Source organism: Petaurus breviceps, unplaced genomic scaffold (assembly GCF_028583685.1).
Source record: "Petaurus breviceps papuanus isolate PSGF00001 unplaced genomic scaffold, PetGlider_PUasm1.0 47, whole genome shotgun sequence".
Lineage (NCBI taxonomy): Eukaryota > Metazoa > Chordata > Mammalia > Diprotodontia > Petauridae > Petaurus > Petaurus breviceps.
The window spans coordinates 1,431,021-1,457,526 of NW_027186349.1; the positions used below are offsets into that span (position 1 = coordinate 1,431,021).

A 26,506-nucleotide genomic window follows, 5' to 3' on the forward strand; every position below is an offset into this window, starting at 1 on the left:
AATACTACTCCATCATAATCATATGTCACAATTTGTTCAGTGTTTCCCCAATTGATGAGCATCCACTCGATTTTTTAAATTCTTTGCCATCACAAAAAAAGAGGTGATATAAATATGTTTGTACATATAGGTCCTTTTCCTTTTTTCTCTATCTCTTTGGGTATAGATCTAGTTATGGTGTTGCTGGGTCAATGGGGATGTACAGTTTTGTAGCCCTTTGGGCAAGTTCCATATTGTTTCCTGAAATTATTCCACTAATTCCCTACTCCACTAGCAATTCATTAGTGTATTTTTCTCCTCATCCCCTCCAGCATTTGTCATTTCTGATAGGTGTGAGTTGGTACCCTAGTTATTTTAATTTGTCTTTCTCTAATAAATAGTAATTTAGAACATTTTATATGATTATAAATAGCTTTGATTTCTTCTTCTGAAAACTAACCATATCCCTGGAGAAAGATCTGGATTTTTAATGGCCTGCAAGCTTGATATGTCAATATGACAGCTACAGCAACTAGTATGGTTCTAGGCTGGATGACTAAAGAGTGGCACAATATAGTACCATGTTATTTATTATTGATCAGAGAACATGTAGAATATAAGTTACTTCTACATGTCACCTTTTATGCAGTGTGTGTGTGATGGAGAAAGAACAAGGAAAGCATCAGAATGGTGAATAACTATCAAATCAGGCCATATGAAGTTCAGTTTAAGAGACCTGGTATATTTTGGCTAAGAAGAAAGTCAAAATACCAACAATCTTGTGAAATCTGAATGCAGGTATTTCAAGATCACATAGATAAGAGCTAAGACTTGTTCTACTTCTGCCCCAGTGGTATAAGATTAGGAGCAATGGGTTTAAATTAAAAAAAAATACAAATTTAGTGTTAATATAAAGAAAAAGTATATAATAGGTAGGTAGATCTAAAAAAGGGGGGCAGTTTTAAAGCTTTTCTTTCACTTCCTATCTGGAACTTCAAACATGATCTAGCTTACCTTGTGTAGAAGATGTCATTATCCAGGTATGGGTTTATTTCAGTTCAATTTGATTAAATTCAGTAGTAATTTATTAAGACCTGCTAAATGCCAAGTTTAATCCCATGTACTGAGGTTACAAAGACATAAGTGAATCAGTGCCTGAATTTAGGGAACTTAACTTCTTCTTGGTTTGATTAGATCAGGAATATTTAACATTTTCTGTGTCATGACCTCCTTTGACTACTGGGTGAAGCCAATGGACCCCTTCTGTGAAAAAAATTAGGTTTTAAATACATAAAATGAATAGTATTACAAAGAAAATAAGTTACAATGAAATAAAGTTATCAAATTAAACAGCAAAGTGAAACAATATAAAATTCCATGAAACCTATATTAAGAACCTTTCTAAGACTAGACTAGATCCTTTCTAAGGTTTTTTCTAACTCTGAGCTTCTTTGACAATTAAAAAAAATGTATACCTTAATGTGCATTTATATTTTAAATGTATATAATGTTGTGAAACATTTTATTTGATTAAACTGAATATTTTTAGTATGTAATTTTTGTTCCTTCTACATATTTTCTTCCTTGCCCTACCTTAATTGACTTTCCCAGTTTCCCTCCAACTGTTATTTGTTTCAAGAAGCGAAGTAACATGGTTCACATCTGTAAAAAAATTCAAGAAAGATTAGTCATGGAGTAGAAGTGTCATGTGGGAGCCCTGATCAAGGGAATAATGAAAAAGAACATAAAGAAAAAAAAACAAGGGTGTTTTCCATTTGGATCCCAAATTTGCTGTTGTACATTTGGTACATATATCCAAAGAGTAAAACTACAATCAAGTCAATGAAATGATTGGGGGGGCAGTCATTTTGGAATTTCTTCTTATAGGTTTTTGGAAGTATTGGTTCCTTTTATAATTTTAAAATTGTATAAATACCCACACATGTGAAGTATACAGTTAGCAAAGTGCTAATAAATGCTTAACAACTGACTTTCTAGAAAAAAAAAGACATGAAACACTTTTAAGTTTATTGGGCATTATCAACATTTTCCTTATCACTTGCTTAAATCTAGAAAATCAACAAAACTATAAATCAAACCCTGATTTGTAGCATTTCCCAAATTCTAAACTAATCAATAAATTCTTCCTTCCTTCCTTCCTTCCTTCCTTCCTTCCTTCCTTCTTTCCTTCCTTCCTTCCTTCTTTCCTTCCTTCCTTCCTTCCTTCCTTCCTTCCTTCCTTCCTTCCTTCCTTCCTTCCTTCCTTCCTTCCTTCCTTCCTTCCTTCCTTCCTTCTTTCCTGCCTTCCTTCCTTCCTTCCAGCCTTCCTTCCTTCCTTCCATTCTTCCCATGCTTATACTGTACAGAATTATTTCAAATATTCCTGAGGGAAAATAACTACCTAAGTGCTCTGAGATCTTAAGATATAATTCTTTAAATGTTAAGTATTTGATTTGCTAATTCATACTCTTGGTATTTAATTATTGGTAAACTATGGTAAAATACCACAAATTGAAAGGGAAAGTGCAAATTTATTTATATTTAATTATTGCTGATTACCAACAAAGACAGTCAATATTTACTGATTTCTTTTTTTTCTGCCTGTCATGAAATTCCTTTTTAGTTCTTGGAGCTGTGGTACTTAAAGTCAACAACTTTTTGTTTACATGGTTCAAGATAACTAGGAAGATAACCTAGAAAATGGCATTTAACACGGAGAGAATTTTGATCTATAAGGACAGAGTAGTTCAGGAGAATTTCAGCCCACCAAAATTGTAAGTGTGTCAGAAGAATTGATGATTTAGTTCTGTACAAAGTTGCAGGAAATAAAGGATCTGAGACTTTTCTTCTTGATTTCCTAGGAGTATAAAACTAATCAATAAAAGACGCCTAGGCAAGTTTGTTACACTTTACTTTGGCTTTGCTCTCAGAAAATCAACATTTTCTTTTTTCATATTGGGTTTTCCTGTTCAAATGTTAATCTGCATCTTCTTTGATAAAATTTTTACCATTTCACTTTTCTTTTAGAACTGAATCAAGACTTAGTGATCATAATTCCTGACCACTTAGCAATAGAGATCCTCTGATGTATGTTTGAAGTGATAGCTATTTATAAATGAGTGGAGAGAATATTGCCCTCTTTTACCATAAATATTGGCAACTCTTTGAGTGAATAAAGGGATGATAAAAAAAAGAAAAGATCAAGAGCCAGCTTGCTGATGGAAGTTTGTAGTGTTCATAGCTATGGACTGATGGAGTACCAGGGGAAAAGCCTTTATTTTGAGATACTGGGGATGCCAAATCCTATCTTCAATAATTCACAGATGGAGAAAATTAATGAAAAATTACATATGTCTTATATAATGTAGTTGCTCAGGACTGAAGGGGATATTTAGAATAAAAAATGTTTAATGTTTTGAGTCCTTGGAGACTAGATTAAGTGTTAGGTAGTGTAAGGGCTCCCTTTAACGATATTAAATTTCACACAGCCCTGTCAAGTCTCTACATTCAAAAAATTGACATCTATTTTGGAATCAGATGTTTATGAATAAGGAGCACTCTCTGCCTGAAATGACCTACTTTGGCCCCTCCTTTAAATCAACTATAGTCCTGTACTTCCAGGCCCAGTTTAAATCCAACCTTCTAAGTGAAGGACTGACTAACCCATAATTTTATTTTCTTTTTTCTGAATTGTGAACAGTTCTTGTATGAAGTGGACATTCTAGCACTTGAATATATACTGTGCTCTTTACTTGATGTGTCAGGGATGTATTTTAAGTGTCCCTAGATTACTAGTCAAAGACTGTGTTCTCCTCCTCTTGTATTTTCTATGATTCACAAAATAGTACCGGTCAGAGAGTAGGAGTCTTAAAAATATGTTTGTTTATTTAGCAAAAGCACTTTAGAAAGTAAATCAAGTTTTGTAGTCCAAGAGCAGTAATAACCGATATTTGTTAATCAATTAAACAGTTTGTGAAGCATTTTGCATGTTGACTCTTCACAACATCTTTATGAGGCATTTAGTACAGACACAATTATTCCGATTTTGTAGATGGAGAAATTGAGATTGAAATGGTTAAATCACTTCTCTATGGTCACATAGCTAGTAAATATCAGAGACAAGACTGAAACCTAAGTCTTCACTTCCTATTTTACTAAGAAATTAGAGAATTGTTATAAATTTATTTTTCTCCCCTACTCCATTCCTCATAACTCCTCTATATCTTCAGTCATCTCCTCATGTATTCCTCTGTTTTAAGAAGAGGAGGGCATTCCCTTTACAAAGGCCAAACCCTCTACCCATACACACTCTTCCATCTCATCTTCGACTGGCTACTTTCTTACTACCTATAAGTATGATCATGTCTACACCTTTTAAAATCTTTACTTGATCCTACTTTTCTCTTATGCCATTATCCTATCTCTTCTCTTTCACTATCAAACTCCTAGAAAAAAAAATCTATTCACTTGAATTGCTCTACATCATGTCTCTTCCCTTTTTTGTAACCTTCAAGTTTACAAATTGTTTGGATAAATCTAACGGCTTTTTCTTTTTAAACATCTATTTAAAAATACACACATTATACAATTTTAGACTTATGATCATCCATTTCCTAGACTGTTTTGGTTTTTCTTGTTGGCTTCCTGACATTCTTTTGTGGTTCTCTTCCTGACTGATTGCTCCTTTTCAGCATCCATTGCTGTGAATCCATTACCCATCTCCTTCCCACTTAACACAAGTGTTCTCCAAATCTTTCAATAAAGATTGAAGGCAAAAGGAAAAGGGGACGGCAGGGGATGAGATGAATAGATAGTATCATGGAAACAATGAACATGAACTTGAACAGACTTCAAGAAATAGTGGAGGACAGAAGGCCCGGGCATGCTATGGGCTGTGGGGTCATGATGTGTTGGACATGACTGAACAACTTAAATTATTCCCACATCTATGTTGTGTTCTTAATGTGTCATTTAAAAATTATAAGAAAGGATACAATGGCATTACCAAACTACCAAAAGGTACATTATTTAAAAAATGTTTAATGTTCCCTATCCTAGAAATTCTCTTCCTCAAAACACTGGATCATAAGTTTAAAGCTAGATGTGTCAGTCCTCTCTCCTTAAATCAGCATGACTACCTAATACCTCTTCCCGGAGGGTCTACAGGCTTCTCAAAATCATAAACAAAATGTGTGTGTTTTATGTACATATATATATGTACATATGCATGTATGTAAATTTTATATACACACATATATACATGGTAGCTAGCTAGGATTTATATCGTGCTTTAAGGTTTGCAATGCATATGGTATATCATTTAATCCATACAACAACTCTATGAAGTAGGTGATATTATTATCCCCCTTTTTACAGATGAGGAAAGGAAGGAAAGTGCCTTGGCCGGTGTCAGAGAGGTACTAAGTAACCAAAGTAGGAGTTGAGCTGTGGTCTTCCTGATGCCAAGTCCAAGGCTTTATGCACCTTATCTCCCAGCTACTTTAATAGTCAAGTGAAATGAGGATTCTCAGGTGCCATATATCTGTCTAGAAACATTATATTGAGAGGTAGTGCAGCACAATGGATAAATAGCAAATCTTGAAGCCAGGAAGACCTGGGTTCAATTCCTGTTGTGACAAAAATAAGAAATATTAATATACCTGCATCATAGGAATTATGAGTATTCTACATCTTAAGAATGATCCCTAAGTGACATCAAGTGAATCTTTTTTTTTTATTATTTTAGATGGGGGAGAAGGAGGTGTGTGAGTTCAATTTCTGTTTCTGATATATGCTACTTATGTGACTGCCTAGCCTCCAGGGCTTAAATTTCATCTCTAAAATAAAGGAGTTGGACCAAATAGCCTCTGATTTCACATCTAGCTTTAAAATTATGACCCAGTGTTTTGAGGAAGAGAGTTTCTAGGATAGGGGACCTTAAACTTTATTGAATCGTGTACCTTTTGGTAGTTTGGTGAGGCCTGTGTATCTTTTCTTATAATTTTTAAATGAACAAAATAAAATGATTAATATTACCAAGGAAACCAATTATATTGACATATAGTCATCAAAATGTATCTTTTAAAGTTCTCAGAGCACAGGTTAAAAATGTTCTGTTAATTTAGGATATCTACTTGACTCTGGATAGCTTGTTCCCTGGTATAATTTAATAGTAGAAAGAAAAATAAAGTATTTTAAAATATTTTTTTAATTAAAGAGAGGCTCTGTGGATGGGATACTAGATTTAAAATCAGGAAGACCTTGATTCAAGTGTTGCCTGTCTTGTCCTTGTTATTTGACCGTAGATAAGTCATTCAGTCTCTTCGTGCATCCGCTAATTATTTCTCTAAAACCATGTTACAGAGCTGTGAATGGAATTTCCTTTTTTTTAAGGAGGGACAGTTTTATTCCTGGCAATATACAAGGTTTCACACTTATGTACACGGGGAGGACAAAGACACAGACTATTCCTTAGACTGTTCTCATCCAGACTCTTCGTGGAGAATGTATCCTGAAGTTTTTTTTTTTTAAATAAGCCTTTATTCAGTTCCTTAAATTCTTCCAAGGTATGTGCAGCTAGTACACTCCTGCATTCTTCCACTGTCAGTGCACTGAAGCTGGTGTCTCTTGGGCATGGATATTTGTGTTTGTAATATTTGGAGTGAAGTCGTGCCAAGCTCTCTTATATCTGGTCACAGGTCTCAGGCTCAGCAGTCTGGCTGTTCTCTCCTTCCCAAAAGGCCTCGTGTGGCCAGTGCTACAGGTAAGTGCCCAAGTCCTGGCCCATATGGTCTCCTACAAAGGCCCTTTCTCTCAGAGCTGGAGGCAATGCAGGCAAGGGGCGGCCACTATCTTGGGCCCCTGAATGGAATTTCTTTAAAGGGACTTTCCTCATATGGGAAGAATTCATGGGTTTTGGGTTGGAAGGTGGCAAAGAACATGTAACAAAATTGTATTGGTTTTGTTTTTGGTTTTTTTTTTGCTTTTTGGAGGGCATTTGGGGTTAAGTGACTTGTCCAAGATCACACAGCTAGGTTGTTTTTGTGTGTGTGTGTGTGTTAAGTGTCTGAGGCAGCATTTGAACTCAGTTCCTTCTGACTCTAGGGCCCGGTGCTCTATTCACTATGCCTCCTAACTGCCCCTAAATTGTATTGTTTTAAAAGCTATTAATATTCCGGGAAGTTATCTAGAAAAAAATTAGAATTGTATGAAAGTATAAAAGGAAAATATTTAGCATATGCATATTATAAGGGATAGTAACTAAAATTAATATAAGAGGATATTCAATCTTTTAGGGTCTGAAACCTGAAGAGAAATTGTAGCACCTTTGAATTGCAGGAATTGTGAGCTCTGTACTTTAAGATTAAGTAATGAGATGAATAATGTCTATGAAAAAATACAAATTTACCTTAGTTATTTAGAACCTCTCATTATATTAGCCATGATTCCCACATTCCTTAAGGATATTTAGCTATATTTTAGTAACCCACTGATAAAATAAGACTGAAAATTATAGATGCTTTCTAAAAAATAAAACTTTGTTCAGTGTCTGAATTGCAAAGATAGACTATTAAGTGCAAAGAACTATAGGAGAATGTGTATATTTATCAAAAAGGTGGCAAAACAAAGAAATTTCACTTCTTTTTGAAATGGAAAACTAGTCTCTCTTCCTGGGGAACAATTTCTCTCAGGAATATCAAAAGTTCTAACATCAGAGGTTCTTTTAGCTAATGCTTCACAAAATAATAAAATCCAGTCTAACTGATCTTTTTTTTTAACAGAAATTACTTTATTTTCTTTTGTATCCTTGATTGTCTTTAACACCTTACCACTTCTGAAAATAAATAGAAGACATAAATTATCCATTTGTTATTTATAAATTATAAATCAAGAGATGTTGATAAATTATTTGCTTATCTGATATGGAGATGATCAATTAAACGGCTCAGTTTTAACTTTCTGTGATAACCAGTTAACTTTACTCTAAAATGTCTGCCTTATTTTCCAAATACTACATAGAGAGAACATGGATTAGTGAACAGAGCACTGGGCACAGAATCAGCGGGATTCAAGTTCAAATTCCTATTTCTAACTCTCCTAACTTTGTGATCCTGTACAGGTTACTTAAAATCTATGGACTTCAGGTAGTTAGTTTCTTTCCATGGATTCTTCTAAGTCATAGATTGACCTGAGATCTATTTTGTTGGAAGGACTTTGCATGCCAGGAGATCTCTACACTGATCAAATTACGTCTTCGTTTAATCTACTCAAAGATTACTTATCCTGAACATCCTCCTCTTCCTTTAATTTGATAACTGCTCTTTCTTTTTTAAATTAGTTTTAATTCATTGAATAAAAGAAGCATGTTTATAACATAGTACAATAAAAAATTGTAAATTAAAAAAACAGAAAATCTACTATGCATAACATGCTATTTCTTTCAAATATACAACAAAATTATCACAAATTTTTTTTCTTCCTTCCCCCCCACCAGAGATGGCTACCAACAGACACAAATAGGTTTATATATGTAAGATTATTATATACATACTTCTCCTCATCAGTTCTTTGTCTGAATGCAGATAGCATCTTGATAAACCATTTATGCTTAATTTGCATACTTAGACAAAAGAACTTATTCATTTAAAGGCAGTTTTAAAACAATATTGCTGTTATTGTATACAATGTTCTGGTTGTGCTCATCTCACTCTTCATTGTTTCATGAAAGTCTATGTTTTTCTAAAATCGATGAGCTCATCATTTCTTATAGCACAGTTGTATTCTGTCATAATCATATACCACAAATTGTTCAGTCATCTTCAAGTTTCATTGGCATCCCTGCAATTTCCAGTTCTTTGCTAACACAAAGAGAGCTTCTATAAACATTTTAGAACATATAGATTCTTTTCCTTTTTATTAATGATCTTTGGAAATAGACCAAGTAGTGGTATTTCTGGGCCAAAGGGTATGGGTCATTTAATAGATCGTTGGGCCTAATTCCAGATTGCTCTACAAAATGGTTGTATCATTTTATACTCTCACAAACAGGGAATTAGTTTCCCAATTTTTCCACATTCTCTCCAACATCTGTCACTTTCCTCCTTTATCATTTAGCCAGTCTGGTAAGTATAAATTGGTATCTCAAGGTTGTTTTAATCTACATTCCTCTAATCAATGATGATTTAGAGCATTTTTATATGACTATAAATTGTTTTGATCTCTTCTTTGGAAAACTGCCATTTCTTATTCTTTGACCATTGAGGAATGACCTATAGATTTGACAAAGTTCCAATTACTAGTTGTGAATTTCCCTTCATCTCAGTTTTACTCACTATTTTCCTTCTTAGCCTCTCTTTTTATCATACCCCTTTTTATTTATTTATTATTATTGTATATTATTCTTCTTAATTTTCTTATTCCTTATTTTACCCATCCTTCTAAAATTCCTTCTTTTATCTTTCCCTCCCCCCAATCTTATTCCATATACTCTTTTTTGGAGGGTAGGGGGGGAAGGAAAGGCAATTAAGGTTAAGTGACTTGCCCAAGATTACACAGTAAGTGTGTCAAGTGTCTGAGGCCAAATTTGAACTCAGGTCCTCCTGACTCCAGGGCTGGTGCTCTATTCACTGTGCCACTTAGCTGCCCCCTATTCGATATACTCTTAAAAATCCCTTCCCAACACTATCCCTGAGTTTTCCCACCACTGTAGAAGTTCAGAAGACTTCTAAAACTCTTCTAATGTACACTGTTTCCTCTTCAACCCAGATAAGAGTAAGGTTCCAACATTACCAATCCCCTGACCCCATCCATTTCCTCTGTATTAGTTCTTCCTTTCACATCCTGTTTTTATGAGATAATTAATTACTCCTTTTAATCTTTTCCTCCCTAATTTTGATTTTTAGAATTACCTCATCATTCACAACTCAGCCACAAACCTTTCTTTCAAACTACCTTATTAATAATAGTTTTAAGGGGTGGCTAGGTGATGCAGTGAGTAGAGTGCAAGCCCCAGAGTCAAGAGGATCTGAGTTCGGATCTGGCCTCAGACATTTCACACGCACACACACACACACACACACACACATCTAGCCATGTGACCTTGGGCAAGTTACTTAACCCCAAATGCCCTCCAAAAAGCAAAAAAAAATAAAAATAAATAATAGTTTTAAGAATACTGATAACATTTTCATATATCATAAATTAACTTTAACTTTTGTAAGTGTCTTATGATTAGTCTAATTTTTTTATATTTCTTCTGAATCTTTAATATAAAATTTTCCATTGAGTTCTGGTCTTTTTGTTAACAAATCTCAGAAAGTCTTTCAATTCATGAAATGTCTTTTTTTTTCCATTCAGGATTATACTCAACTTTTCTGGATAAGACATTCTTGTATGCTCCTTTGCTCTTTTAAATATAATGTTCTGAGACCTATGATCTTTTAATGGAGATGCTGCTAGGTCTTGTGAAATCCCAATTGTTTTTCCACAGGTTTTAAATTATTGTTGTTATTGCTTGCAATATTTTCTCTATAGTTTAGGCATTTTGAAACTTGGCGATGACATTCCTATAAGTCTTTTTTTTTTTCCTCTAGGATCTCTTTCACACAGCGATCAATGGATTCTTTCTATTTCTACTTTATCCTCTTGAAGAATTTCAGGGCATTTTTCCTTAATAATTTATTGTAATATTGTATCCAGATTCATTTTTTGATCATAACTTTTAGGTACTCCAACAATTCTTATATTGTCTTTTCTCCATCTGTTCTCCAGATCAGTAGTTTTTTTTTTTTCTAATGAGATGTTTCAGATTCTCTTCTATTTTTTTCTAGTTTTATTATATCTTTTTGTCTTATAACATCATTTAATTCCACTTGCCCAATTCCAATTTTCAAAGTTATTTTCTTCCTTAAGATTTTGTATCTCCTTTTCTACTTGTTTAATATTTTTTCATAATTTTCCTGAACTGTTTTTTCACCCTAAGCTTTTTTCTCATTCTCTGTTATTTGATTTTTAATTCCTTTTTATTTTCTTCTTATGATTGTGTATCTCTTTTTTCAAATGGTTAGCTTTCTTTTCATAATTTTCTTGAATTGCTTCTATTTTTTTCTAATTTTTCCTCATTTTATCTTATTTGATTTTTTAAATTCCTTTTTGAGCTCTTTCAAGATTTCTTTTTGGGCTTCTGATCATTTGATTCTGCTCTTTAGAGTAAGAGTAGCTTTTTTCACCCCTCACTATGTTCCTTTGTATATGAACCCAAATCTTCTTTTACACAAAAGTCAACATTAATGGTTGGGTTGTTTTTCCTTTGCTTACTTATTTCTATTTTTACTTAGTCTTATTTCCTTTTTAGTAGCTTAATATTATTAAGTTTTAATCCCAAATTATGGGTAATTTTTCTCTACGTCTCAGGTCCTTCTTATTGCCATATTCTCAATTCTGTCTGGGGGCTCAGCCTTCTCTCTCCCTCCCTCAAACCCCAGTCACACTGACTTGAAAATGGTTTTGCTCCCTCGGTAATTTACAGACTAGGTTTGTGCTCACTCCTCCTCTGCCACAGCCATAGCCAGGGATCATGTCTGGTCAGCACTGCTAGGCCTGACTTAGAGAAATAGCAGGGCCATTAAAATCTTCTCTCACTCAGCAAATGCTGTTGCTTAGATGAAAGTTCCAGAGGCTATGAGGTAGAAGTTCCTGAGGTGAAATGTCTTGAGGCCATGAATGATGTGAAAGTTGAGGTGAAATTTTGGGGGATCTAGTCTGCTTTCCTCAGTGCCCACTGTTTGTTGATTCAGTGTCTAGAAGTGTTTACTCTTCAATCCAACCAAACATCAGTACTGGAGGGTTTTTTTCCCCCTCAGGTCCTCTCCAGATGTACTAGGAGGATAACTGCTTTATGCCTTTGCTTTTGCTGCTCTCCATTCATTTCATGGCAATTTTCTGTCTGAATATGGAGAAAATCTGGAGAACCTGGAAATTTCTCACTTACTCAACCATCTTCCCAGAATGTCTCAGAAAACTGCATTTTCTTGATGATGGCACTCTTTGTGAATCACCAATGGAAAAAATTCCCCCTGTCATTAGTCTGGAGCAAAGAACACATTGATATTTGCTTTGAAATAGGATCCGTGGACAAAATACTTTCTTTTCTTGACATCTAGACCACATACTTAAATTCACATATTTATCACTGACATTTCCTAAATTCTAGGCCAAACTCCTTCCTTTCTGACTGCCATCAACTTCTGGTTTAGTCATTCTCTGAAATGATTTTGAATAACTTCAGCATCATGATAACCAACCCAACAGCCTAACAGCACAATTCTTCAGTACTATACTACAGTATAATTCTTAGTTTTCTTTAGTTACACACAGGCATGGCCATACCTTGTTTCTCACCATCACTCAGATCTGATCTATTTCTCATATCCAAGACTCTGAAATTCACCCCAGATGACTTTTTCCTATTCATCTTATCCACTCCCTTCCTGTAAATAATAATTTTCTTTTTCTTTGTCAAAAAATTGAATCTTCTTCCTATTCTCCCAATTTAGAAGATCACTGCTGGCTTTATTTCTGATACCATAAAACAGTTTCCCCTTGACCTTCTACAATCTTTTATGATAATCCCCAAGCCATCTACTTTATTCCCACCTTTCTCTGTTATGCAAAGTATTATCAAAGAAATTATAAAGCATAAAGATATATACATACATGAATAAATTTGGGAAGCAAAGACTAGAAACAATGAAGAAAATATTAAATATTTTTGTGAAAACCAATGGAGGTAGAAACAGAAGACATCAAAGTATACTATAGACCTTCTATACAGAAAAGAGATTCATGAGGAATTTTTTTAAAAAGATCATAAGCTTGACATTGTATATTAAATTATGCTTTAATATCCTTAGTACACCTTGAAATTCAGCTAAACTCTCCTTTTTACTGTTATACAAACATACATACATGTAAACACAAAAACACACCATTGTACCTCCTTTCTTCATTTTATTCTAACATTTATACCCTTCCCTTCCACCTGTCCTTCCGCCTTCTACCACTTCAAGTAGTTATTCCTAAATATCTGATTACAAAAATCTTTTGTTGCTGAGTCATCCCAAAGCTGTGTCTTAAATTGTCAATTTAAGCAAGATGATGACTGATGATGATGATGATGATGGTAGAATTTATATAGAGCTTTAAGGTTTTCAATGTGCTTTATATACAAATAACTCATTTGAATACCTTTCTGGACATCTGTTTTAAATTCATGACATATTTTTAACTTTCAGTGGAGGAGTTCTGCTAGATGTCATACTGTGCCCTCAAACAGTATTTCCTTTTCATTTCTGAGGATTCTACTTAGCTTATACCTCTGTTGTAGCTTTTTTTTTATTTTTATTTTTTTTTTTAAAGCATTCGGGGTTAAGTATCTTGCTCAAGATTACATGGCCAGTTATTTCTGGGTGTGGTGCTAAGTATCTGAGCCTGGATTTGATCCCCAGGTCATCCTGACACTGGAGCCAATGCTCTTACTTGCTGTGCTACCTGGTCGCCCCTAAACTAATTTTTATTTTTGCTTTTTGGAGGGCAATTGGGGTTCAGTGACTTGCCAAAGGTCACACAGCTAGTTTTTGTGTTAAGTTGTCTGAGGCCGGATTTGAACTCAGGTCCTCCTGACTCCAGGGCCAGTGCTCTAGTCACTGCACCACCTAGCCGCCCCTCTGTTGTAGCTTTTTACACTCTACCTTTATATTTATTTGTTTATGCACCTTGTTCCTCCTTTAAAATTAAAAATCTCATTTAGGATAGGGTCTCCATTTTGACATCTTACACATTGGCTTCTACTATCTGTATCTATTTATATACAGGTAAAAATATAACTATCGATGGATAGAGATTTAGAGATATCTACATGTAAACAGAGATACAGAAATATTAGTATATAGTCCTGTGCATATCTATACAACACATATATACACAAATATGTGTATGTCAGGGTGTGTGTGTATGTGTATGTATGTATGTATGTATACATTTAACTGAGCTAATTTTGACATTATTTTTCATTTTGGGGGCCACAATGAAGTGAGGCACATGATGATTTATGAAAAGAAAAAAAGGATATTTATCCTAGAGAAGAAAAGATAGGTAGAATTTGACATCTTGAAATATCTTAAGGGCTGAGGAATTCTATTTTAATGTAAATACAGTGAGTGTAACTAAGAGGAGAAGTTGTAAATTATGAGGAAGAGGTTTACTTAATATACATATATTATGTATATATAATATACATATTGTACACGTGTACAAACAATACAACAATAATGTATGCATATAATATACATGCAATACATGTAGTATATTGTATATACATACACATATATGTATATACATATATAAATATAATAATATTTCTAATTAATATACTAACAGATCTATCTAAAAGTGTAATGAGTTGCTTCATTGTGTAGAGAACTCCCTATCACTGGAACCTTTAATGTAGAAGCTGTATGATCATTTATTAGGGATGATGTAGAACAATGGTGTTGAGTTCAAATAGAAATAGAGGCTGCTAATTCATACATAAAGATATTTGTGGGGCATATGTTGACTTACTTTTAAAATATGTTATTATCTATGTTTCATTTTATTTTTAATTACTTTGTTAAATGTTTCCCAATTACAATTTAATCTCTTTCAGAATGCATCTGACATTTCTGATGTAGATAGAATTCATTCATTTAATAACGCAACATTTATGTAGCAATTTAAGGTGTATAAAGTGAGTTTTCATATATTATGTAATTTAAGCCTCACTAGAACCCTGATGTCAGATATTTGAGACATTATTAGCCCCATCTTACAAATAAATGAATTGTAGCTCAGATAAAAGAGGTTAAATGAATTGCCCAAAGTTATACAGCTAAATGTTGAAGGAAGATTTGAACCCATATCTCACCTGACAATAAGTCAAATATTCTTTCTACTACTCCACAGTGAATACCACTAGAATAATATTAATTGAATTAATATTAATTAAAGTTATGTGTATTAAGAATAACTACATTGTAAGATTAAGACATGTTGTGACAGTGGATAGAGAGCTGGCCTCAAAGGCTGGAAGATCTGGATTTATTTCAATCCTCCTTATAGATACTATATAAGTGTCATTGGACAAGGTATATGCGTGTGTGTATTTGGATTAGTAAAAATGAAGTCATAATAACATCACTAAATGTTCATGACACAAGGCACCTCTTGTCATTGGACAAGGTATATGTGTGTGTGTATTTGGATTAGTAAAAATGAAGTCATAATAACATCACTAAATGTTCATGACACAAGGCATCTCTTTACACAACTAAGGACAGATGGTGCTACAATCTGAACTCACACAGGGAATTAATTTTTCAGTAGGGGTAATGTAATTATATAAACAGGAAATGTCACTTTCCAATAGCTCCAAAATCATGGCAAAGCTGAAATGGAAAGTATGCAAGGAAGGTGGAGGAGTTTTCTGGGAAATATTGGAATATTGGGGCTATCTACAGGGTTGTTCCTAAGCATTTTTTTTAAAGGTGAAGGTTTTCTTTATAGCTACTCCATCCTTTTTTTTGAAGGCTTGTCATGCTTTCCTTATGTTAATATTTCCTCCCCATGATGGGTCCAGTAAGCCAGTGCTGGGTTGTTTTTTTTTTTTTTTGGTCACAAATGAATTTATTCATAATGAGATCTTAGCCAAAAAAAAAAGTAATTTGCAGAATCTCAAGTTGGAAAGGAGCTCAAAAGCCAAGTACAACCTAGAACTAAGCAATAATCCTCTCAACGATACTCCTGACAAGTAGTCATTCATTCTTTCCTTGAAGACCTACAATGAGGATCATGGCAGAGGGAAGAGGTGATGACCTTTCAAGGCATCCCTTTCCACTTGGGGAAGTCTCTAATTGATAAAAAGTTCTTCCCTACATCAATTCTAAATCTATGTCTCTGCAACTTTCCCACTCCTCCTACTTCTATCTGTTGAGACCAGTGAGAACAAGTTTATTTAATTCCTTTTTCACATGACTACAATTCAGATATTAAAATTTATTGACCATGTCCTGCCCCACCAAGGCTTAGTGTGTTTAGTCCTTCTACTGATCTCCTTATGGCTTGATCTAGGTTTGCTTTTGGTCACTTTCCTCTAAATTCTTGCCAGTGATCTTCCCTTTAGGTGCCTGCAGGATTGAGTATTCTACTCTATATTTGGGCTAACTAAGGTAAAATACAACAAGAACTGTCAACTTCTTGATACAAGGCACTTTGCGTCTCCTAGTGTTGCCTAAATTTATATTAGCTTTCCTGATTATCATATCACGTTTGTCAAAGGAAGACCCAGGGCCCTAAAAGAGGGATCCTAAATGAAAGAGAATCCAATCACAGATCACAAAAGCATTTATTGTCTGAGAAGAACTTTCAAGGGAGAGCAAAGCTTAAAAGAGAGCATTAGAGAGGAAGTGAGAATGCTCAACTACTAAAAAGGGGTGTGGGAAAAGGGTGAGATGTTAATAGTTTCTAGAAGCTTTTGGGCTGGGATTGGGGGTCAAGGTAGAAGACATCTGTAAACACAATAAGCAAGCGAGTAGGATATTTAGAAAGTCACAAGCAAGGTCTTGAGTCTGCAGCTGCAGCTCAAGTTTGCTTTTGAGCTGGTCAAAGTTGATCTGTAGTTTCTGGCAGTGAAAGGCATCTCCAAATTCCACTAAAGTTCACTCACAAAGGATCACTGGTATGTCAAACAACTCTTGAGTCTCAGAAATCCTTCTAATTGGATGGTTGTTGTGTAACCCCATTGTCCTGCTCCCCTATGAAGGGAAGTTCTAACATATAGTATAGTCGTTACAGAACGCATGTGAAGTTATATGTGATTGGAATTGTTTCTTTTAGGGCATGGGGCATTCCTTTAACAAATATGATATGGTAATCAGATTTAAATCTCTGGCCACTTTCATGGCATTCCCATACTCTCTTCCTCCATCCTGGAGGTCCTGTGCTCCTGGCTTGTAAGAGTTTACCATATCCATGTAGTCCCAGATTTCATTATCTATTCTCTAGCCAATTTGATGCCATGTCATACTCTTCCTTTTTTTCATTTCTTTCTCTGGGAATTGTAATTCCTGGAAGGGAGATGTCAGTTAATTATCCTACATCTCTGTTCACTATCACTGTGATATCCTACAGAACCCACTGCTGATTTTTATATTAATATCCCTTGCAATGAGCATGGCTTTTGTCATGTAGTAACAGCTTTAAAAAGATGCTTGGTTCATTAATTTATTCATTCAATCATGTGTGAAGAGGTGACAGGAACCTTATGTCCAAGAACACAGATCAAGATGGTGATCTTCCTTTCTTTTGAAAGTCTAAAAGGTCCAGGTGGAAATTTGTAATCAGAGAGAGATTGTAAAAAAATATGAATGAAATGTTTATGAATGACTTTTGGGAGATTATGTATACTGAATTAGCATAGCAAATACATTCATGTGAACAAGGTTGGTTCAATCAGAGAGGGGTATATTAGCATTTTGGACTCAGAAGATATTGCTTCTTTGTCCTTAAACCAGAAGTCAGATTTGTAAAATTCTATAGACTTCCTATCATCTATTGTTTTTAATACAAAAAGCCTGCCAAAAGTGAATAAATATTGTTAAGAAAATAAAGATATTTCCCTTAATATTCAAATGTCTATAAATTTTTATTAACTTTGGTTTCTTTGTAGAAGTGGTTGATTATTAATCTGATCAGACATTAGACTATCTCCTATAGATAATGCTTCTAAGGCTTGACTTTAAAAAAACATCTTTCTCTTAATCTCAACTGCAAATTTTTCTCCAGTAAAGCTCTTCTATCTCAAATTGCTATACTCTTGTTTTGACTATTCATTGGTGTCACATTCTAGCTAACAAAAGATGGTTAAAACATTTGTTTGCCACTGTGCTGTTCAGCCTCCTAAATCAAGAAACAAAAAATGTCTGCCATGGTATGGAAATCCAGCCCCTACATATTGATCATTTACTTAAAATAAAAAATGTATATTGTAGACTTTATGACATGGCGAAAATATAGCTCACAAAAGATAGAAGTGACAATTCTAATTATGTAAAAATATTTTTCCACAATTTAAATAAATTCTGTTAGAATTAGAAGAGCAGTAGTGAAGTGGGGGAATATTTTTGCAGGAAATTTCTCTAATCAAGGTCTGATATCCAGACTATCTAGAGAATGACACCATTGGGGGCATTCCATAATAATCAAATTGTCAAAGGATATATCTAGACAGTTCTCAAGGAAAGAAATACAAGCTACCAAAACTATGAAAAAAAGCTTCAAATCAGTAATGGTAGTAGAAATTCATTTTAAACAACTGTGAGATTACACTTCAAACCCATCAGTGTGGCAATGATGACAAAATAAAACACAGAAAAAAATAGTATTGTAGGGGCAGTGGAAGGAAAAGTATGCTAATGTAGTATTTGTAGAGTTGTCCAACTATTCTAAAAAATAATTTAGATACATATTCAAAAAGTAACTAAACTGTTCAGGTTTGCCTGGAAATACTAATATTGGTATTGTTCCCTCAAAGAGATCAGTGAAAGTAGTAAAGGATTAGTATGTACAAATCTATTTATAGCTGCACTTTTTGTTGCATCAAAGAACTGGAAACATAGTCACTGTCTATCAATTTGGGGATGGTTGAACAAATTATGGGGTATGGATATAATGGAATATTTTATAGAATAAAAAATGATGGAAGGGAAGTTTTAAAGAAATTCAGGAAAAATTATATGAACTGATGCAGAATAAAGTGGGCATAACCATAAGAAATATTTATACAATTGTCATAACATTTCCAAGGGCAAAAAAGCTGTGAAATACTTTAGAACTATGGCTAATAAAACCAATTATGATTCCAGATGACTGATGGTGGAACGTTTTCCATCATACTGTGGAGGTATGATGGAGTGTATGTGCAGAATAAGACATACACGTTCAGATATATACAGCACAAGACAATTTTTGTTTGTTTTCTTGTTTTTTTCATTTGACTATTTGTTGCAAGTGAGGGGTTCTTTTTTTGTGCAGGGAGAGAGTTTTGGAATAGTGATTGTGCTGAAAGGAAATATAGGCAGCAGCATTCTATTATGAAGAGACTAGACAATATGACCAGTGAACTATTTATCTTTTTTTTGAGTCTGCTGCCTGAATCCATGTAAGAAAAGAGTTCACAATTCTCACATTCATCTTGATATGGTACCAGCTTTGAACTCTAATTATGAGTGATGAGGTGTCAAGAATGGGAACTTCTTTCCTTTTGCTTTAGTGTTACATTGTCTTGCTTTAGAATTCAGCAGTCTTTTGTAGCCTGGAAAGTTAGGGCATCTAGAATACTCTCATTTATTTTCTTATACCCCTAATAGTCAAGGATAAACTTCAAAAGATGTTGAAGTTAGCTTGGTAATGATGAGTTATTTACTTACTTTTTAAACATTTTTACCCTATATTATTCTTGTTAAGATTATCAAAAATGCTGAAGTTCATTTAGGCTGGTTGGTATTATAAAAGGAAAATACGGGCACTATTCTGGCCCTAGACCACTAACATCTGACCATCCCTCATCAGCCCTGAGGGAGGCAGACACATGGTGAAGAGAACAGGAGGAACAGGAGCATAGGAATATATAGACATATATATGGATGGATTCTTGCATCGCTGTCATCACTGACCTATATGTATATGTTTGAAATGATATGCAATGATCCATAAGTGTTTGTATAATCATCAGACTTCTGAATTTTCAAGGAATTGCAGTTATTCTCCCTTGTTATGGAATTGCTTAATTTTGAAAGGATGATTGTGTGAACACACGTTTCAACTTTCACATACTTTTCCCCAAATGTTTTTTCAGTGGAGGATGACTGTCTGAAACTTTCTCTGAGGGCATTTCACCTAAAGAACAACTTTATCTTTCTACTGAAAGCTATGAGGATTAAGTGACTATAGACTACTTTCTGTTTCAGTTATCAGCTTCTTTCTAAATTCACACTTCATGATGTAATTAATACTGTATATTATTTCCCCACCTTTAACATACACAATATGCCACTAACATAAAGAAATCTTAAGGGCAACCTTGAAAGGGGAAAAAGAAGTTTTAAAAAAAGTAATGTGGTAAAAGGAATGTGTGCACAAAAAAAATGTGTATGCTGGTATATTATACATATACAGGTCACACACACACATACACACACACCACTGTAAATAGCATCTAAAAGAGAAAAACCTAATGTCAGACCAGGTTTGTAATTAACTTAAAGGTACTGTTGACTTTTCATTAATCTTTCCAGTTATTTCCACAAGCATTTATAGCTATCCTAATGTCTAGGAAAAAACATTTCTGTGGCTTTATATCTATTTATGCATTTCTCACACTATTTGTATTAAGACAAATAGATTATACATATATATATATATATATAAATAGGATGTTTCAAAATTTAGTATATTTTTAAGCTTTAATAGTTTAAAAATGTAAATAAGACTTTTTTAATAACCAACCTAAATTTTTTGTATGTATGTGTATGTGCGTTTTTGAAAATTTAAAGAAGATATGTCAAACTTGATTGTAGTGGGGTATGGGGAGGTAGTATTATCTTTCTACCACTTGTGCCTAGGTAATACTTATGTAACTTATATAAATATCATAGAGATTTTATTAAAACATATTTTGATTCCATCTTCTTTTTTATAAGAATGTCTACAATTTCCAAGAAAAAAATATGACAAGAATTATGAAATCACTGAAACTTAGAGATAAAACAGATATCAGAGATTACATATAGCTCTGTCATTTTACAAAGGAGGAAACTGGGGTCCAGGAAAGTAATCTGATTTGCCTACAATAATACAAAAGTAAATGGCAGTGTTAGACTTTAAATACAGATGTTCCAATTCCACGATCAATACTCTTTTTTTTTATTAATTGTAGCAAATTTGAGAAGAACATAAGTTAAATACTGATCTGTGAATTATCCTAATCAAGTGTGTTATCCTAGATGCTGAAAACCCTTACGGAATAGTAAACAGTAAAAAAAAATAACTAATGGTTTCAAATGTGTACAAGTTTAGTTTAGAAAAGTTTGTATGGATTGAATTGAGGAAAGGTCATAGAAAAATTGAGAAGTGTCTTATAACATGGTATGGAGATAAATCCAAAGAAGAGAGAATTCCAGGTGTGGAATTGGGAACATCTAGGTTTAAATGTTACCTCTGACACATACTGTGTTTAAACTCTCTATGACTTTGAGCAATGCCTTAGCATGTATCTATTAATGATAGATTTACATCTATGTTGGTAGAGAGCATTCCAACACAGTGAGGGTTTTAAAGCTGACAAAATCTTACAAGGGCTCAGCTCTGGTGAATTACAATATCAACAGGGATTTAAAAAGAGATTGACAAGTCTTGGAAGGAAGTAGTTTCACCTTGACTAGAAGTTTTCAAGTAGAGGTTCTCTGATCACTTGCTGATGGTGCTTTAGAAGGCATTTCTGATCAAGTGCAGGTGGGACCACATGGCCTATGGCTCCTTTCTTGCTTTGAGATTCTGATTCTGTAAAAACCTATTTTAAAGATACTGTCTATATTCTCTTCAGCCCCTTGACCCAGGGGGATATTCACTGATCAGCTATTGATAATCTAATTTTTTTTTTCAGAGACTGCCTAAGCCAGAGTGTACCAGCAGATAATACATGAACAAAAAAAAATCATTACTCATTTATAATACAGACTGCATCCTGGTATACTTCCATATTAATTGGCATTTTCTTTGAGGCTACATGATTGGGGTTCAACTAGGGTGCAAAAATATTTAGTCACAAAAATTTACTTTAAAAAAAACTTTCCTTCCCTCCCTCCCATAATTTAATCAGTATAGGGAGCTAGCTCTTAGTGAAGAATTCTTTCTACAGATTCAAATCAACATCTTCTTTGCAGCTTACACTATTAGAGCATTGTCTAAAAATAGAGTTGTACAAGTAAATGTTTAACAACTGACTTTTCTTTAAGTTTTCTTCTTCATTTTCTCCATCACTTTCTGTATCACCATACAAAACAATAAACAAGCCCTGATTTGTAATATTTGCACATTTCTGTGGTCTAGATGCTCCCAATGAAAATGTACCAATTGGCTCTCATGAGCTGGCATGAGCTGGCTTCTGTACACCCTTGCATAGAAACCTGGGAGGTTTAGGAACTAGCCCAGGTGTCAGGTCTGCACGTGTCATCCTTATTCAGAAGTCCACACACTCTCTACCATGTGCTTATCTCACAATATCTCGCTTCCTTTACGTTCACTATTCCAGCATTACTCGGGGTACAGAGTTAACCCTGTGCTCTTACCAGAGAAAACAAAGTCAGTGTGGTTTAGTAAAAAGATAATGTGGTAGGAAAATACCACTGGACCTGGTGTCAGAATGACCTAGGTTCAGATTCACCTCTGGTGGCTCCCATTTGTGTGATTCTTGACAATTCACTACATCTCCCTGTACCTCAGTTACCTTATCTGTAAAATGAGAGTGAGTAATAATAGAACTTATTTTACTGGTTTTTGTGAAGAGAAAATGAGATATTCATACAGTACTTTGTCTGCATTTATATAAATCTGTATGTATTAGTTGTTCATATTACTATTCTGCTTGGGAAACTTTATAGAATTACTGCCTATGAGCAACAGGATTATATCCAATTACCAATATATAGGTATACAGAAGGGAGCCCAAGTTAATTTAGAGAAGTTCATCAGCAACTTGACCACAGACCGATGATTTTTCTTTTCTTAGACTCATCAACTCTTGAAAGCTTTCTATTACACAAAGGATTGGGATCTGTATCAAAGACAGTATCAGTTCCCAAATCCAGAGCCCTGGGCTACTGCTTTACTGATATTTCCTCTGAAAAGAGAAGAGAGTCAGGCTTAAAATATTTTTTTCTTTTCTTTTTCTTTTATTTGGCACAATTGAGAAAACATTATGTTTTCATAGCTTCAACTGCACTAAGACTTTTGGGACACCATGGCAGGAGTTACGGTGATTGCTAGCTCAGTTTGGTCTTTTTGTCACATCATTTATTCATTTATTTATTTTGATCCAAACCAGTGATTTCACAGGAATGAGAAACTCCTGGCAGGGCAATTCCTCTGCAATTTATAGTCTTAGAGAGTTGCCTGGGTCACTAAAAGTTTAAGTGACTTTCCCCTAGTATGCAGCTTAGTATGCATCAGAAGAAGGACATTATCCCAAGACTTCCTGACCCCAAAGGGTTGTACTTCATCCAGCCTACCATTCTTCCTCCATGCATTTATATCAAGCAAAACCTGTGCCATTGTCTCCTTTTAATGAATACCACAGTATGGGGCATATTTAACACAGTAACATTAGACAGGTCAATCTCTCTTTTAGATTGTGAATTCCTTAACACAGTGACTGTCTTTTGCCTCATTTTGTATCTCCAGTGCTTAGTATAGTGTAGGCACTATACGTAGTAAGTGCTTAATACTTTTTTATTGATTTATTGTTCAATAGTAACCAAAAATGGGAGGCACACTGAGTAGATACAGTGATGGTTCCCCCCCCTCCAAGGATATACTTTCCAATGCTGCTGAAGCCTGCCCCTTCCCCCACCTCCCCCCCACTCTTGGTGAACAGTATTGGAACACTACAGACAAAAAAAAAATCTGCATTCCGGGTTCAACCTGTTGATAGACCTTTCTGACCTCTTAGGCAGGCTGTCAACAAGTAATTATTTAGCATTTTACTATTACCAGGCATTGTGTTAAGTTCTAGGAATGGAAATCTAAGCAAAAAAGATGTACCATCTTTGCCTAAAATGCTAATAAGGGGAAAACATAAAATTAAACAGAAAAGAAGATTGGAGAGGGATATGGAAGAAGGGGACATGAGGGAAAAGTCTAGACATGTAGCCTGGTAGAAAATGAATGAGGAAATAAGCTTTTTAAAAATTAAACATCTGCTATGTGGCAGGCACTGCACCAATTACTTTACAAATACTATCTCAGTTGTGTGTCACAACAATCCTGAGAGGCAGGTGCTATTATTATCCCCATTTGACAGTTTAGGAAGCTGAGGCAAAAGAAGGTTAAGTGACTTGCCCAGGGTCACACATGTAGTAAGCATCTGAAGCCAGATTTGAGCTTAGGTTTTCCTAACTACAGGACCAACAATCTATCCACTTACACCACCAAGATGGCTGGCCTGAGCCTCATCCTTAAAGCCAGTTTCTGGGAGGAGCTCTCTGTCTTTTTCAGTTTGGTGAGATCTTACAGAGCCTGTGTGCCAGTGGTGTTACCTTTGAGAAGGAAGGGTCACTCTGACATCCAGATGAGCGGCACATTTGACCAGAGGTTGCAAAGCCACACAACAACAAATGTGAGCTATTCCACACACACCCTTTCCATTTCCTTTTTATCTTTAGAAATGGGCTTCCATGATTGCTTGTTAGAATGACTGATCGACTGCTGGGTACATACCCTTAAAAAAGATCGGGGACAAAAGAAAGTTCCTACATATCTGAAAAATTGTTATAGCAATTCTTTGAAATAGCAAAAGCCACTGCTGGCCACAGACACTTCTAACGCCATCAGGAAACACTGTTACTTTTATAAGTTCATGAGGTAAAGGAGGTGGGCAAGAGCCAGACTCTGTGTGTCCCTTTCAGGGGTTTTGCTGAAGCTGTTCTACCATTTGGCTGTTGTACAGTTGGAATATCAGATTCTAAAGGGCAGATTGTTCTATCCAAGCCCCACCAGCTATGACTGATTCTCTTCAGCCAACACAAGACATTCCCTGTGTTCTGGTCATCTGCTTTCATTTAATGGTTCAGATATGTCTCCCAAATTGATAAAGGACTTGTTTGTCTTTAGTTTCAATATGATTGATTGGTTGATTGATCTCATAGAAGTATCTGTGGATGATTAACATCTAGTTCATAATTTTGATTGATAGCTTCATAACTCAAACAGAAGAAGTGTTCTTACCTGATAAATGTTTAAAACATCATAATAGTTACAGTATTTGAGATGAGTTGTGTGGGGTACTCCTTTTACATGAAGAAAGACTTTCAACAACAGATATAAAGTAAGCATAACCTGGAAAACAAAATATATAATTATTTTAAAAATATAAATGGAAAGAACAATAACAACAAAACAATCAAAACTGAATGCTACTGAATTATAATTTTTTTTAAAGCAATCAGGGTTAAGTAACTTGCTCAAGGTTACACAGCCAGTTATTATTTCTGGGTGTGGGGCTGAGTATCTGAGCCCGGACTTGATCCAGGTCATCCCGACACTGGAGCCGGTGTTCTTACTCACTGAGCCACCTGGCCGCCCCTAAGCAATTGGGGTTAAGTAATTTGCTCAAGGTTACACAGCCAGGTGTTTCTGGGTGGGTGCTAAGTGTCTGAGCCCGGGATTCGATCTCCAGGTCTTCTCAACACTGGAGCCGGTGCTCTTACTTGCTGTGCTACCTGGCCACCCCTGAATTATAATTTTAAGAAGTGAGAGAGAGAGAAATATAAGAAGGCATCTTACCCTTTTAAATGTAGTCCAGACTGGATTGATCTCTAACCTGTGTCTGGAGCCGAACAAAGCAGGGCAGAATCAGGTGACTCAAGAATCAAATGACTTTTAATTAATTTCAAAATGGGAAAAATGGGTTTGCAAATTGAAGTCCCCTGAGAAGAGGGGCTTGACATTCTGCAGAAAGGGTAGGGCTTATCAACCTGAAAACCACAAAAAGGTGGAACCCAACACAGTCATCCTAAGGTCTTAAGTAAACAGTTCCCACAGCAGACCTACAGGTGCAGGCATTTTGGGGACAATACAGGTGTTCTTGAATCCTGTGGGAAAAGTCCAGAAGTCATTAGCATCATTGTGTAAGGGCTGTTAAGCCTCAGGATTATTTGGTAGGGTACAGACCAGAGTTAATGTGATAGGAATGGGAACGTAGCATCTGTTTTGGTTCACTTAGCATTTAAAAGCACAGGTGTTAAGTGAGGTGATTGATTGCTTTCTCCTGCAGCAGTTGGCTGCTTCTGGCTTTCTGGTCCCTGGAAATAGGACAAAACAATACATTTTGCAGAGGGTGAGATCATCCAGAGGGTAAACACAGAGGATTGTTGCTATGCCAAGCTCAGGGCACAGCCTGTTTGCTGGGCCTTAGCTCTGGAAAACAGGGTGACTCCAAATATCTTGACAACCCTCACTTACAGAGTTAGTAAACTTACAGACGGTAAAAGCTACATTATGATATCATCTTTTTTTAAGGTATTTTTAGTTTTGCTTAGTTTTTGCTGAACTGATTCCCAGTTCCCTACATATATGTTGCATATTGATATATGTAAAAGAGTCAAGAAAAGAGGGAAATTGTGGCCATTTTTTTGCCTCTACAATTCTTCAGGCCTTTCTG

At 35.0% G+C, this 26,506-nt stretch overlaps 1 protein-coding gene and 1 long non-coding RNA gene across 2 annotated transcripts in view; one reads left to right on the forward strand and one right to left on the reverse strand.

Moving 5' to 3' along the window:
* The window catches only part of CDH12 (cadherin 12), a 1,453,320-nt gene that overhangs the window by 991,054 nt on the left and 435,760 nt on the right, over positions 1 to 26,506 (forward strand). The window lies entirely within an intron of this gene.
* On the reverse strand, positions 526 to 25,183 carry LOC138171748 (uncharacterized). The gene is made up of 3 exons (XR_011170958.1): positions 25,072 to 25,183; positions 1,573 to 1,641; positions 526 to 1,242 (listed from the first exon to the last, which is right to left on the reverse strand). It is a non-coding gene; the product is annotated as an uncharacterized lncRNA (long non-coding RNA).